The following is a 16,555-nucleotide window of genomic DNA, read 5'->3' as shown; positions in this document are numbered from 1 at the left end:
GTAGATAGCACTTATGTTTCTCTTACCTGATGGTGGTTATTTGAACAGAAACATTTCTCCTTTGTGGGAGAGAAAATGTCATAAAAGTTGTATAATTTAAATTACAGTTTTTTTAATAATTTTCTTTCTAACAGACAAGAAATAAATGTGTACACAGATCCTCTTCATTTTGAAGAATAAAATTATTAAAGTATGATAATGACAGTATACAGAGATATCATAAATAAAAATTAAATTTTTTATGCACATCCTCACATAGACAATTATCACCTTTAAACTTGGAATTCGGGGTTTAAAAGAAGCAAAAAAATAAAAAAATATTTCAAAGCTAATTTCATTTGAGACCGTACTTGTAAAAAAATAGATCTTCGAAAGGAGCTTCGATCACTCCAAAGTCATGGGAGTTGGAAAAAAAAAAATAACTTGAGGCCAAAAAATTACGATCCATTTCAAATATAAAAGATTATAAAGGTCAATTTTATAAATATATTAAATTTCACATACATAAATTTCAAAAATATTATTGAAAGCGTCAGTAGCATATGATTTCAAAAATTATAAAATATTGATTTTTGATCGATTTCCATTTATACTATTTTAACATTTCAGGGACTTTGCAGAAGCTTACTCATGTCCTAAAGGTAGTCGAATGAATCCTGAACAGAAGTGTTCGGTATGGTAAAAAATTTGATGAAAAGCATATATGATGGACTTCAATATTCAAAACATATGAAATATGGTTTTTTTTTTAATAATGCACTTATCTAAAAGTAGAAATGTAAAATTTTAACAGATCTTCTTTCAATAGATCATAATTACTTTTATTCCTAATATTTCCTTTTTTGTGCATCCAATAAATGTATATGTATACTTATATTACTAAATAGGAACAAAAACCTGAATTTAAAAAGTATCTATTGTAAACATTTTACATATGTTTAATAAAATCATAATCATAAAATACTGTAAATATTGTACACTTTAAATTGTATCTGTACCATTTTTTATTTACTTTTGCATTATCTTTGTATGTCATATTTTTCTTCCAAAAAATTATATTTCGTCCTGATAGAATATTTAAAAAATTAAAATAATATGAATCATTAGTTTAACATAATTTTTTTTTAATAAATATGAATGACAATTAAACATCACGATGGCGAATTATTTTTAGCTACCATATAACTTACGCAGTTCTAGACCTATCTATCCTAATAACTTTTACATATATTCATAAAATACTATAAATATCATATATATTGATATACGTTAAATTGTGTTTGTACTTTCATTTTAATTACCTTTGCATTATCTTTTAATGTAATATTTCCTCTATTGAAAATATGTATTTCTTGATGATATAATATTTTAATAATTAAAATAAGATGAAACATTAGTTAAACAAAAAGTTTTTCTTCAAATATATATCAATGCCAATAAAACGTTACTGTATTATTTTCAGATATCATATCAACAGTGATGTAAATTTGGTGATTTTTTTTTGGAATTGGTAATCTGAAGAATGAATCTTCTTTTCCTTTGCAGTTGTCATTATTATTTCCTTCCTGAGTAGTGAACTACCTTTCCTAAGTAGTTTCAATTATATTAAAAGTCTGATTGAACATTCGTATGTGCTCATAATTGACGGAGCGTAAGCCTAATGATTTTTTGCAGAGTTATAATTTTAAGTCCTTGTTGGACTCAAAGTGAAATTGGGTATCGACAGTGGAGTAATTTAAGCAAATATTCCTGTTTATATCCTTTCCTCTAACTTCTCTTTTACAGCTGATTATAGCTGATCTAATGAAACTTCATGTGCATTATTCTTTCTCTCCTCCAAACATTCTTGAAATTGTCAGTTACAAATGCAGATTTTCAGTTTCTTTTTTTTTACATGCCCAAGGTACGCTGGATTTTCATAACTTTTTATGACTTATGGAATTCTAGACCTAATTTTTTCTTTAGAACGGGGAAAGGGACGGAGGGCATAGGTAATGACTTATTTTTAATATGACGGTGCAAAAAATACAGTTTTATGATTGGGAAAGGTATTCCGGTGGGTATTATTGTTCTTTTTTTTTTTAATTTTGTTAATTTTTTGTTAGGTCGTTGTGGTGCTGAAGGAAGCATTTAAGAACTCCCATCTATCTTTGTTATATTTTTTTGTTTGAAACTCTGAGTAAAATGACAGTTTATATGTAGATTATTAGTCATGAACTAATTAAACATTGTTGATAACGTCATTTCGATACTTTATTTCACAAACTACTCTTAAACAGAAAAGGAAAACAATAGTGTAAAAAATTATAGATTAAACAATACTAATTAAGTGATGTGCTGGTTTGATTTGTATTTGCTACAGTATTCCCCCCCAACTGGACTTCACGATAATATTTAAATCTAGAAGAGAACTTGAGTGGACGACCAGATTATATTATTTTGCTTGGGGTCTTTGGATTCATTGTGGCTTAAGCTCTGATGGCATGAATGCTGATTATATCACCCCGTTGCCGTTTTTCCGTCCAAGTGTATGGACTTTAACGTTTGATTGCTTTTAAATCAAACCGTTCGTGGTAAAAACATAGTCCATATCTTGCATCGCATTGAATTGATTTGCTTCTACTTCTTTCGTTGCGTTCCTTCATTGCGAATGAGCGAAGAACTTACTCCAAGGATGTAATTATCTTTTCAAGTCGTTGGAACTCTGAGGATAGAGATGTACTAACTGTAGAAATCCCAGGTGTTAATACCTCCATCACTTTATCCGTGAGTGCAGCTACCTCCTCCATCTTACCTGTCGACGTCGAGACAACTGCCACGACTGCGGTAGGTAAACATTAAATAAATAATGTCTGTAAAATATTATCGTCGATGGAGGCTGTGCCCATCAGATGGCGCACCTATTGTGTCTTGACGAGCGTGAGGAGACACAAACTATTTAAAGGTGGAGAGATCCAGGACGACCGAGAGAAGTGAGGAGAAGGAAAGGCGTGGAGGAATAATACAACAGTTATTTATAAGAACATCTGTATTCTTATTAATACAAAAAGCTACTCTAATACATACATAAAATACACAACTATTTATACTTAAAATCAGGTAAAAGAATGTACTTTACATATATATATATATATACAAGAAAATAAGAGACGAGAAGAAGGGGGAAGAAAACACTAATACATTACACCAACCTTCCCAGTAGTTGAAAAAGCTATTTGTCTCCTAATTCTTCTGTCCCAAGAGTTGTTGTAGTTGTTGCTGCTCAGATGCTGAAAGACGATCAATAAGACCATCTTTCAAGGCTTTGAACAGATCTCCAGGGGGGATTAATAATCAGATCTGTGGCAACTTCTTGATTGAAGGCACCTATTATATAATTAAATTTAGTCTCTGAAGAGGTTATCTTTCTCGATTTAAATCTGGCCTCGACCTTTAATTTTAATGTTGTAAAAATGAATTTTAAAAGTTTCATTAAAGTTCCTTCCGCAAGTTGTACAAAAAAATATAATCCTCAATTTCCATTTTGAGGAAAAATAAATTATTGCACAAAAAACTATTTCGGATACCGAAATAGTTTTTGTGCAATAATTTATCTATAAACGATCACAAACCCTGTACTGACCTCCAAATAGAATCAAATAAGTATTTGTGTAGGTGCATAATATACATGGATAGGCTGTCAGAAACCCTTTTTTATAATACAGTAAATTTTGATATATTCAACCTTTACTTCTACATATTAAAAGAAGCTGTAAGTAAATCACTCAATATAAACAATTATATAATATAAAACGTTTGGGGCATGATTTAGAATCATATATTGATTTCACTTCCTTTTTTATTCAACTTTCAATATCCAGAAAAAAGAATGATTCAAACGGATATTTAAAAAGCTTGTATTGAATCAATATAGCCAATTCGTAAAGATTATATTGCAGTGATATTATATATAAATTTATTTAATATATATAAAATATACATTTAAAAATATGGTGCATCATTGATTACTACATTACGGTATCATTTGTATCAAACTGTATTTAATCCAAATTGGTATTAAGGAATGCAATCTGACTTTAGTTAGGCTCAGTTTAACATTCCTTATATCCTAAAACTTAGATATTGCATAAATAATGACCTTAAGCTTGTCCTCTATTTAATCTAATATTAATATAAGCGTTCATTTTAGTTAATAAATGATATATATATATATATATCGCGTTCCTTACGACTACCATGAGTCAACACTATAGCTGACAAAAAAAAATTGACTAGTGTATCACCAATATTTTAGTCGTGTTTTTAACTATAAGTTATGAATTAATTTATATGAATTTAAGCAGAATTTAGTGTTGGGGTTTACCCTTGGGCCATGACAATAACCTTTTATTATTATAGTTGATTCAAAATATAGGTATCACTCAATAAGTTTGCTTGCATTGTTATTTGAGGGAATCGATTTTCTCTTAATTGATCAAATAGTGACATAATATTAGAGATCTATTCAATTTAATCTTTTCTACGATTAACAGCATCAACAAATGTTTAATACAATCAATGAAATAGCTAAATTGGAAGAACTTTTTCTTGATTTGAAAATATAAATCCTTGAGATATCTTACACATTTCCCAGCTTAGTAAAATTAATTGTTCTTCCCAAACTAACCAAATGATTTCATCGACAGAGGACATATTTCTTAGGATTTGAAGATTTTGATATGATCGGATGGTTTCTTAGATGAAGTAATGCGGTTATTAAATCATTGTAATTATCTATTAATTATTCGATTAAATGACTTTTTATTTGTGAATCTATCTCATGTTCATGTATTCATGAACGACGTTTGTTTACCATACATTGTCCTTGCCTCTTTATTCGTGAAGGACTCATAAAAGAGGATCGACTAACTCTCATTCTCATTTACCAATTTAGATGATAATCGTAAAGAAGCTCAACCTTCGTAGTATGCCTTTTAGTTACAATGGACTGACTCACGAAGAAATGGAAGAGCTCATATCATGTTGTATCGTGATCTTTCAAGTCTGACATGAATTAATATAATATAAACTTTAATCAATTCTTGACCTTAGAGTGATACTGATGGATGATTAGCTAAAGGAATGTTCGATAAAATCTTAACTAAATAATAATTGTTTCCTCCATTTAAAGATTTATGTAAGGATTATGTGTTTACTATTATTCAAAAAACATTACATTTTATAATTTTACAGACCTATTCAATTAGAGAATAATAATCACGTGACCTACAAAAATTGTTTTTATTATGGGTATTTCTGAATGCCCATTTAAAAATATACTTAAATTTTATTTTTATTTTATCATATTATTTTAATATATGTTTGTTAATTTCCAAGCTGTGCCTTTGGGCGAACAAATTAAACATTTTGTAGAATATTATATCTTAGAAGTTGCTGAAATAGTGACCGTTTTCACATTTTGATTTTATAATCCACGTTATATTATCTTATTCTTTGATAATTGTATCCATTGAAGCAGAAAGCATCTACCAAAAATCCATCTATTAAGGAGTTTGAGGCATGAAACATCAATTCTACTTTAACCTTATAAACTTAAGGGTTTGTTGAATGACAATGCTCTCTAACAACTTTTTTTATCTCTAAATTTTATCATTCTCTGAAACAGTATGTTTCCTCCATTTTATCAAGTCTGTAAATGTAGCTATAACCATCCATTAATTTTTAACTTCTTCTATTACTTTTTACTCAGTAGACTATTATCACTTTTTAACTTCATACAACTAGTCACATATGATGCATAGGAGGGGGATATCCTAATTCGTATATTATGAATTGGCATGGTCTTATATTTCTATTTTCTTCACTCTTTTATGACAAAACATAACTCCTTTATTTGAATAGCTCACGTATAAATTAATATTAAAAAAGGACAAAAAACTTACTTACAGATACAAAAAGTAAACTCCAGAAAATAATAATAATTAATAAAGATTAGAGGATCCACATATATGTGTACATATGTTAAAAATTGGTAACACTTGTAACAAATGATTTTGAGCTACAAAAATGTTGATAATAACTCAAAATGTAAGGGAAATTTATAAAATTAAAAGTGTAGAATATTGTTACTAAATCATCTGAAAGTTTCAACAAAAATATTTAGAAATATAAATTTTATTATAGTCTTTGTATGTATTTTCTAGGTGAAATTACCTACCTTAATATGATTTTTTTTGATAAAATACAATGAAATTAAATAGACTTTCTGAAGAAGTAAAAATAATCTGCTATTATTTATCCCTAAAAAATGGTGCAATACAAAACTATATTACATGCAGGCACCAAATTTTTTGAAAAATAATTCATTATTTAAGAAAAGAAGATGAAATTGATAAAAAGAATAAAATAGCATCGCAAGTATTAATTTGCAATACAGTGAAAAAATAAAAATATATAAAAAGCATTGGTTGGAATTTTCACAGATTTTCAATTAGCTATGTCTATGTACGTTATGTGTCTTCTTATTTTTACACATTAAATCAATATTTATGTAATCATTATTTTAGTAAATGAAGTATTAAATCATTTTATTAAAATATTTAATTCATATGAGTTATAACTAATGACTTGAGAATAAAAAAACTAAACATAAAAAAAACTATCGGCTCCTCCAGAGCTGATTTATAATCTATGTATAAATAGATAGTACATAAATACAAAATGCAAAATCACGTTAAATAGAAAGTAATAAAGTAAGTATTAACCGATAAAAAGTCGTACTCCACATCGTTAGAGTAAAGAAAACATGGTATCCTCCAGGTCTGATGTTTTTTTCTAATAAACATTGATTTAAACAAAGTTGACAAGATAAACCTCTTGATTGAGCATGCTTAGGGTTGTGAAAATCGTGTTTTGCGCAAGTGCATCCGAAAATACAGCTTCAACTATCTGGTTCCTCTGTTTTCTTTCGGACATAAACAAACCTTATTCATAAATCATACTTGATGGCCGATTGGTAATTTCGAACATATTTATAAGATATCTCAATTATAATTTTTTTAACATTACAACTTATCTGAAAATTTACTACATATAGAAGCTTTCTTTCGCCAAAATATAGCTTTACTTGATACTATTTAATCAAAATAATAATATCAAGAAAATGTCTTAATGTTAGTTATAATTTATTGTACGATACAAAGAGTATTAAATATTAATTGTCATAATATAAAACTTTGGTTAGGAATATCAATATACAAGGTGGATATAACAAATCGTAAATAGCATGTGTGTAAATTAATTACAAACTATAATAATTTTTGCATGAGGCTGTAGATGTTCATTCCTTACATGGGGACGTAAAACCATTTACATAAAGAAAAATCTGCCACAAACTCTAAGTCTAAGGGAGAAATAGTCTTAAATTTGGTCGAAATACTTATACTTCGCAAGGAAGAAGTTGAGTATCATATTATGCAATGACGTAATGGTAATGTGTGAGCCCCTAGAATAGAAATCATCCTAAGAGACGTCTTGTATATTATTAATATATATAATTTCCGTATAAATAACTATATATAAATGCATATTATATTCTTTAAAATTATGTAAGACAAAATATATTGTACGAAAAATATATTATTCACCCAAAAATCGTGAAACTCTTTGTGGTCAATCCTCATGAAGTCAACTTCTACTTTAAGTAAACCTTTTCCTTGTTAAGAGTCCTTTAGTGTCCTTAATGCCTATAACGCACAAATCACTACTATATATAGTTTCTATCACAAATATGAATTCCATTAATATGTTTGAATTCGTGATGTACTGCAAAATGGACAATGATAGATCTTGAATACTTCAAGCCTCACTCCCAATTTCCTTATTACTCGTAAGACCAAATATAACTAGAGAAAATCAAACCCATCATTACATCGTGCATTCGGTAGTGCTTAAAAAGTTTAAATAATCATCGTTAGACCTGAGATACAAGTATGTATATAACTTCTATTTGAAAGAACATTCAAGGATGAGGTCTAACAAATTCATCGGAGTCCGGAAATCTAGATAAGCACAATTAAGATTATTTGATTATGTAAATCAAATGTCTGAAGTATATATTAATGGATAATAGTAGAAACGGCAAAGAATAATCTAAATGATTTTGGATCAAAGGGTGTTAACGCAAATACAAAGTAATATGGATTCAATATATATCGCTGGATCTAGAATTCAAAGTAAATATCAATTCCAACCCAAATAAAAGAGTATTGTTTATTTAACTTAAACTATTTATTTATTAACATATGAAGGAAGAGGGATTGTTGTATATTATTAATATATAACTTCCCTATAAATAACTTTATAAATGTATATTATATTCGGTAAATTTATGAAATGCAAAATATATTGTCAGTTAATTAGAGAAAATCAAATCCATCATCACAGGAAGTGTACTTAGAACTTCTTAGTGAACACTGACCATAAAGGATGAATAGGCAACATTGTCACAAAATCTAAAGAATACAAATGGGGCAATAAAGTAACAAATAATTGAAAAAATATTATTAATATTTACGTGTTGACAATTAAATGATAACAAAACAGTCATTCCATTTGGTAATCAACAATTCCTTCAATTTCTTAGTACTTAGTTTCAACCTCCTTTTCGTATAGATGATATTCATCATACTAAAGACTCTCTCAGCATCACAATAGGCAATTGGAGTATTTGCGTATAAAAGGTTTTCACTTGTTGAGAGTTCCTTTAGTTTTGTCTAGCCAGGATTCTTTTGAAGCACTTCTTTTAACTTGGTCTTGAATGGATCTTCCTTCAAATCTTGAGTCAGATTTTCAACTATTCTTAGTCTGGTAAGAAGAGACAATCTTTCCTCAAGCGCAGTTATTTCCAAATGTACTTGACGAGAATTTTCCTATAAAAATACGACTTCTTTTCTTAAGGAATCATCATTAATTACTTCTTGTGCTCTTCTGGTTGCTGCTAAATCTTCATTAATGTTGTTTAAATATTCTCTGAAGACGTCGAAGTGATGGTAGTAGTACTCCATTGCTTTAACCAAGTTCCCTATCTTGTTATAATTGGTGATGCAGGGAGGGGAATTTCTTATGAAGCAGTAAATACTCTCTTTCTTCTTCCAGAGTTCAAAAAGATCTTCTTCACATTGGAAATAAGTTCGTTAGTTAGAGGAAATTTTTGTCGAACCATATCACCAACTCCATGTAATCCATGAATAATAACTTATAAACTGAGCTGATGACGATGTTCTTTATATTGTTTGCAATCTTAATATCAATCAAGTCAATTAGATAAGGTCTTCAACAGAAATGTATGTCGAAAGGAACAATCAAAATTACCGTCATTGACCTCCCTTGATGATCTCTTACCTCATCTAGTGCAACGAAAATATCTTTTACTTCCACCTCTTCTTTTAATCTATGAAAAACTCCCTGACATACTTCACCAGCCAAGTTGTTAACGACTCATCGGCCTGGAAAAGTTTTTCCAGAATATTTTTCAATAAACTTTGAGAAATTAGGAGGATCCAGAACATTTAAAGGGATGTTACACGACACAAATAACTTTGCTACGTCCAAATTGAATGATGAACCGTTTGATTCTCCTTCGTCTCCTTGAATCTTGTGTTTCTTGAAGACTTTTAAGTTGTTGATGTGATGGGATTATTTGGAATGGCGGATTACTTGCCATAAAGAACGAGATGGGCACGAAAAACCGCAAAAACGGTAAAATATACTTTTATTTTCCAAATAATAATTCCACACATCATTACCTCCGTTGTTAGAAACCCATGAAAAAAGGCACGTTTTCTTCGGCATAATGATGATGTACGTGAGAGAGCAGTAAGGGGAAGTTGCTTTGCTGAAGATTAGTACAATACTGAGGAAAAGTTATTTAGAAGATGCAAGGGTACCAACGTGTGTTTTTCCTTTTTTTATATAATCTCTCACAACTAATCAAATTCGTCCTTTTTCAACGATTACAACAACCCTAAGCATGACCGAGAGAGACAGAGTTCCAAGAGGGGGGAAAAGGCTTCTGGAGTGTGATTAAATGTTAGAAATATTAAAAGGAGATCACTGATTACTAATTAAGAGATAATCCAGCATAATGATTTTACCGACCATCTCGGATAGAATTAGACTTATGTAGGTTCTCCCGATAAGATTCTTTGGTGATTTCCAGCTTCAGAGGGAAGTCGAGCCGGAGTCTACAAAGAGTGAAAGAGTAATAATATCGTAATAAGTAATATAAATAAATTATAATATTACCCAATGGCATATGGCTAAGGCTAAATGAGATGAATCCAAGAAAAGAGATGCCACTTGGTGAGCTATTTAATCTCGTGGATAGCAAGAGTAGATACGGTAGAGAAATAAGAGGCTATACACCATCTTCGGACAAGAGCTATGATTCATCAATAAATATTCATTTCCTTCTATCCATTGAGTTTTTTTCCATTTTCTTCAACCAAGGCCAAGACTATGATTCATTAAAGTACCACTAGTCAATGAGTCCATTCGAAATAGACTCAGCAGTGATTCTTTACTCTTTTTCCTCAGCTATAATAATATATAAACAGTACAAGATTACAGATTACTCATTTATAATTATTCCTTTTTTCTTCTTCTCCTAGCTAGCTATATAATTAATCTGATCAAGATACAACAGTTAAGTTCGAACCGATAATAGAAAAAAACCTAAAAGGCGGCGAAGATGTCATGCGACACAATTTTCTCGAAGAAAAATTACCAGTGGAAAAAATGAAGGGGGCGAAATTGTGAGTAACAAAATTACCTAGAACTATTCTTATCATACTGCTAAAGCAATGTTTTTCACTTAAGGGTCTGGTGCACCCTAATATATATTTTTTTTTTTATTAGAAATTTATCAAGCTTCAATGTTAAAATTTTTAAAACTCTGTGATAAAGAATTATATTCTAAAAACAGGAAATAAGTAAAACTGGAGATACATTTATATTGCAGCTAGACTAGATATTCTGAAATCAATTACTCTTTTATAAAGAATACCAGTATCATAATTTTTTTTAAGCATAGAAACTGTTGAAAATCGACGTATTTTCTTAATTTTGTACGATCGCAAGTAAAATATCAACATATATTTAAAATTAATTTAAAGGTTTGCAAAGAATTAACTCATTTTTCATAAGAGTGATTGGTTTTTTTTTCTTACTCAAAAGCTTTCTCAAACTGAAGAGAAGTCCAAAATGAAATCGAAGTTATATTTTGGTTAATATTAACAACGCTTGTAAGGATAGAGATTTTAAGAAAAAAGAGGATAGTTCAATTGTAGAATCCAGCTTTACCACAGCAAATGGGATAAATGTTTCAGAAAAGAGGATAGTTTTTTACTTTCCAACGATAAATTAATTTCAGAACATGGAGAAGTGTCAGCTGGAAATAATATGAAGTCCTCCCCCAAAAAAAAAAAAAAAAAAAACCAATAAGATTTTCATTATATCTACACGTACAAAGTCTGGTTTTACTTTTAAGAAAATATCCCTTGGTTAAGAGTTCTCGCCTGAATGTAAAGAAAATCCCTTAAAAACGTAAAAGATTTAAAAATTTTAGTTCATGTCGTTGTGTGTTTTTTTTTTTTAAATATTTATAACTTCTTTTTGATTTTCAGACAAAATACCATGTCTCTTAACTTTTACATCCATAACAACTTCCTGCAGACTTTATTAAATCATAAATACATTTTTTACTACCTCTAAAGGAATACAGCTATGAGAAAAATAGTCTTCCTGAACGGCAACGGAGGAAGATATTGTATATCCAGATACAAAATGATAAAAAACAATCTTAGCACTAAAGCCAGATATAATATTATTGCAGAATTTTTAAGTCTAAATTATTGCACTATTTTGTGTCATTTTCACCTTCCAATGAATTACTGAAGTCATGTTACTGGTTCTAACCTTTGTATGTTATACATACACTGGTATCTAAGGTATTGAGAACTTCTCAATGCATTAATCATTTTTCTAATAGGCATTAGATTAGGTTATACACATGAGACTCATAATTAGATATATAAACACCTATGGTCCTAATGGAAATTCGTTCTCATTTTTCAATCCATAATCAATAGCCAGAAGAGCAATAAACGCCCCTTGATTTTGATTGGTGATTTTTATGCGCGCCATGGAAGAGAAGGAAAATGTTTCGCAGATATCAGGTGGAAAGTCGTCAAGAATTGATCGTGCTCTAGCCTCGAAGATTATTTTCCAATATCACAAAAAACCACCAATACATTCGAACCTTCTCTGATCACAAATTGATTCACTCAGAATTTTACACACAACTCCCAAATTGAAATAAAATCTTAAGTTGGGGATTTCTTATGACTCTACGCTATCCTCCAATAAACTCTATAGAATATTTCTAAAAATTATTCGAGATACAACATTTATCTCAATCAATAAAAAGAGTAATGCAGAAATTCAGAGGAAGGAAGAAGTCAAAGACATAATGAAGACTTGCTTAATTGCGATTTTTTTTGGTTAGTTAAAATTTTATTTACTGTTCACAATTGGCATAAAAATAATAATAATAAACATAAAAGTGATGAACATAACCACACATTATTTCCTTCATTTTAACACATTTTCATCCTTAATCGCGACATAACATGGGAAATTAAAAATCTTATAGGTATTTTTGAGATTTCTGAAGAAGAAATGAAGAGAAAAGTCGTGATCGAAGGAAACCCCTACAAAAAATTGAAAAGTCTGTCATCAACAAAAGAAACTATCCGCTCGAAAAATTAAATGGATAGTAACCAAAAATGAAGGGCTTAAATAATCAAAGTCCATTCGAGAGAATGGGTTCCTTGAATAAAGAAGGTGAGCAATTGTTCTATTTATTCAGAGGAGAATATACTCCACTAAATCAACCACTATTGTAAAGATAACATAAACGGAAAGATATGTTCTTTATGCTCTGAGGGGACTTACCTATGGAGATTTTGAGTCGATTTAGAGACAATAGGCAAGCTCTCTGCTGTTCTTACACAGGTTAGAATCCTTTTAAATAAGATGTATTAAACATATGAACATTGTGCAACTCTTCCCTTGTAATATATGACTCTCTTTGCTTTGAGCTACTATATCTTATAATGACTTTACGCCAGACACATATACTAAGTTCGCTTTGTTTATATAGATGTATACTCGTATTATGCTTTAGTTTTTGAACTTATTGTGAAAAGTAAATCAGCTAGGCAATGAAAAACCTTACACAAGTGTCATGAATAGTGAGTCAAAAGTACTTTACTATTCGATAAAAGGTGTATATATGTTTGAGAGACAAGATTCTAAAATATATTTGTGGGAAATTGATTATTCAGAAAAAAAAAAAAAAAATCCGGAGACTTTCAGTATTTTAAATTTTTAAACTTTCTGGAAACAAAAATTAGGATTTAAAAAACTTCACGCCTGACAGAGAAACTAAACTTTTTTTTTTCTTTCTCATTGAACTAAGTCTCTATTTATTCACATATACACGCACAAAAAAATATGTACACAATAATAAAATAAATAAAAGAACATTTGTGCCTAGAATAAAAAATAAATAGACATTATAGTTAGAAGTTAATATTATCTTTATACCTCTAAAATAAACCCCTTATTTTGTAAAAGATACAAAAATTCATAACATAAACAACTATAAAGTAATCATTAAACGTTATCTCGAACAGCAATATTTTCCGACTCTACTACATTTCCCATATTCTTTAAAAAAAAAAGGTTTTTTATGCAGATTTTGGCGAATTGTGATAAAAAGTATGTTGTAATTGTAGGATTTTTTCACGCTTTTGTTCTAGCGAAATCCCATTTCATTCAAAAACTCACAATTATATATTTTGACACATCTTAAAATAAATTATTTTTTGTGATATAATCTTTCCTTTAAATTAAAGCTGAATAATTTACTTTTACTCCAGCTTATTTAGTAACCAAATTAACGAATCACAAGAAAATTGAAAACCCCTTCTATAAAAGTGTTCAATAGTCACCATTTCTTCACATTTTTCCTTCAGTCCTGGAATTCAGAAGATCAAACTTAATTGACATTCTGCTCCCAAGAATTTACCCAGTGAACTTCGACTAATATTATTTGGAATCATGTCAGTTATGAATATGCTCCCAAAATTCTTCCCAAAATATACAATATCATTATAATTTATATACCCTCATATATAAGTAAATTATAATCAAAAAGTCCCCCATTTTTGACTGGGAGTTACTTTGGATTTTTTAGACAAAAAATATGTTCTTAAAATATCAAAGACGAAACGTTGCCAGAGCGGTGTATTTATTATCTGAAGATTTTGTATTTTAAGTAATATGTTATGAGAAATAGTAAAGTAGAAGTAAAAACGTCCAATTCTGTTACTTGAGATACAATTTATAGTTTAAATAAGTATTATCATATCTATTCTAAAATCATTTCAGATAGATTATTCTAAGACACATATATAAATAGTAATATTATTTTTTTAATGAAACTATGATAAATAAATTATGATGTAGTATAATTATTACAAAAAAATATATAACTTTTTTTCAAAATTAAATTACGTTGACAAAAAGAAAAAGAAAATTATTATTGTATTTTATAGTAAGATTTATATTGTGCACTTTCAATTCGTCAAAACAACTTTTATTTTATTTTTTCAAATAATTTTTACATGACATTTCATGTACTTAATACTAAAAAAACAAGTTATGATTTTAACGGCGTAATAGATCTTCAAGCTGAAAAATAGTTAGTAGTTAAACAGTTCCACTCGAAGCAAGATTATTTCCCTGCTTTTTTAAAATTTATAACAATACATATAAATGATACTTGTAGCTAAAGTTAGACATAAATTAATATTCTTTCTTTTGTTTATAAATTTGAGATTTGTTAAATGTGGAATCTCAGTATGTAATAAGATTCCAAAAGATCAAATGACAGAAAGAACAGAAGGTGATAATGGGTTTTCAGTCATGCTCAATGGTTCACCTCGGTTGTATCGACCACATCAAACTTACACAATTACACTAGGAGTAATCAAAAGTTGTATTTTCCTATATCATTATTCAAATGTTGTCAAATAGGGATGGAGGGATGAAATGGTTGTAAAATTTCAAGATTTTATACTTGTTGCAGAACCAGCGCGTGGACATGAAATAACTGACCCTAATTCACTAGGAACCTTTCAACTTATGCCGCTAGATGCAATGACAAAATTCAGTCACTTATGCTCACACGCAATTGGAGCAACAAGTTCCATAAGTAAAAAAAATATACAGGTAAGAAATCAAAACATAAAAACTAGAACTATATTTCATACACAAATCCACTACTTTAAAATGAACGAAATATATAGTTATGATGTTGTCTATAATATCAAAAAGGATAACAATAAACAAATAATTATTATTCTAACAAGAAAATTTGGTGTTTTCGAAAAAAAAAAACAAAAAAAAAACTCTATATCAAATTTTAGTGCTTAATAGATACTGTCAGTGATAATCACGAACTTGTAATTATTTGTTTGATATCAAATCTGGCTTTGATATATTTTTACGCATTTACAAGTTTGAACCTATTTTGTAGTTTCAGAACGAGAAATTCATTAGAAAACAAATGTATTTAGAGATATGAGTTTATATTTCCTACTAGATCACATGAGAAAAAGCTATGTAAAGAATTTTGTTTGGAAACCAATAACTCTCAGTTTTTATTGTTGTATAAGCAAAAGCTGCTATTTTAATGAATAAGTAGTTAGTTTGCAAATCATTTTCGTGTATTTAATTAGCATTATGATTAAGATTACAATTATTGTTGAGGGGAGTAAGCACGCCTGCAATGTTTATCTGGTTCCTCTGTTTCATTCTATGACAACTTGTTATGGACTATAAATAATCAACAATACAGATAAACCTAACGAAATTACTTATACCAAATGTAATTTTTCTTTCTTTTCGTAAAATCCGCTTTAACTCAATTCTCTCAAAAGTATACTCGTAATCAAAAGCATATTCACTTTTAGCTCAGCAGTAATCCCGATCAGCTTTTTATAGAAACAATAATACCGTGTTTTGTTCTCTTAACTGTTTTTATGGGCTGATTGTAGCATGATTAACTACAGCTGACTCTACGTATTATAAACTCAAAAAGGATTTTACATAGAACTTCGATTTGTTATTTAAAATATAAGTCAAGGTTTTCAATTCAATGTATATTTTATATAATGTCCATAAATAAATGTATATATGCCTATTGTAATATCAAAACAATAAATCCGCTCATAATTACTGACATTTGGCAACAAGAAAAATACAGAAGGCTAGCTACCATATTTATTTCAAATTTTCCTTTTCCTTTAGACAATCGAGGATGAAAGTGGATAAAAAAGCTCAACTTGAATACATACCAGGTGGTCCATTGAAATTTGAACCCTTACTAATTCAATAATTAATAAAAGTAATTTATATTTCAATATGT

General features: G+C 29.0%; 1 protein-coding gene and 1 long non-coding RNA gene across 8 annotated transcripts in view; one reads left to right on the top strand and one right to left on the bottom strand.

The window, feature by feature from the left end:
* LOC121126920 (uncharacterized) overlaps positions 1–16,555 on the top strand; it is a 172,984-nt gene that overhangs the window by 125,083 nt on the left and 31,346 nt on the right. The window lies entirely within an intron of this gene.
* Positions 8,258–13,403, bottom strand: LOC121126933 (uncharacterized). The gene is made up of 4 exons (XR_005867343.2): positions 13,015–13,403; positions 10,306–10,596; positions 8,576–10,244; positions 8,258–8,513 (listed from the first exon to the last, which is right to left on the bottom strand). It is a non-coding gene; the product is annotated as an uncharacterized lncRNA (long non-coding RNA).

Source organism: Lepeophtheirus salmonis, chromosome 12 (genome assembly GCF_016086655.4).
Source record: "Lepeophtheirus salmonis chromosome 12, UVic_Lsal_1.4, whole genome shotgun sequence".
NCBI classification, from domain to species: domain Eukaryota; kingdom Metazoa; phylum Arthropoda; class Copepoda; order Siphonostomatoida; family Caligidae; genus Lepeophtheirus; species Lepeophtheirus salmonis.
Note: the sequence above shows the minus strand (reverse complement) of the source record. Positions and strands in the feature narration are given on the sequence as shown.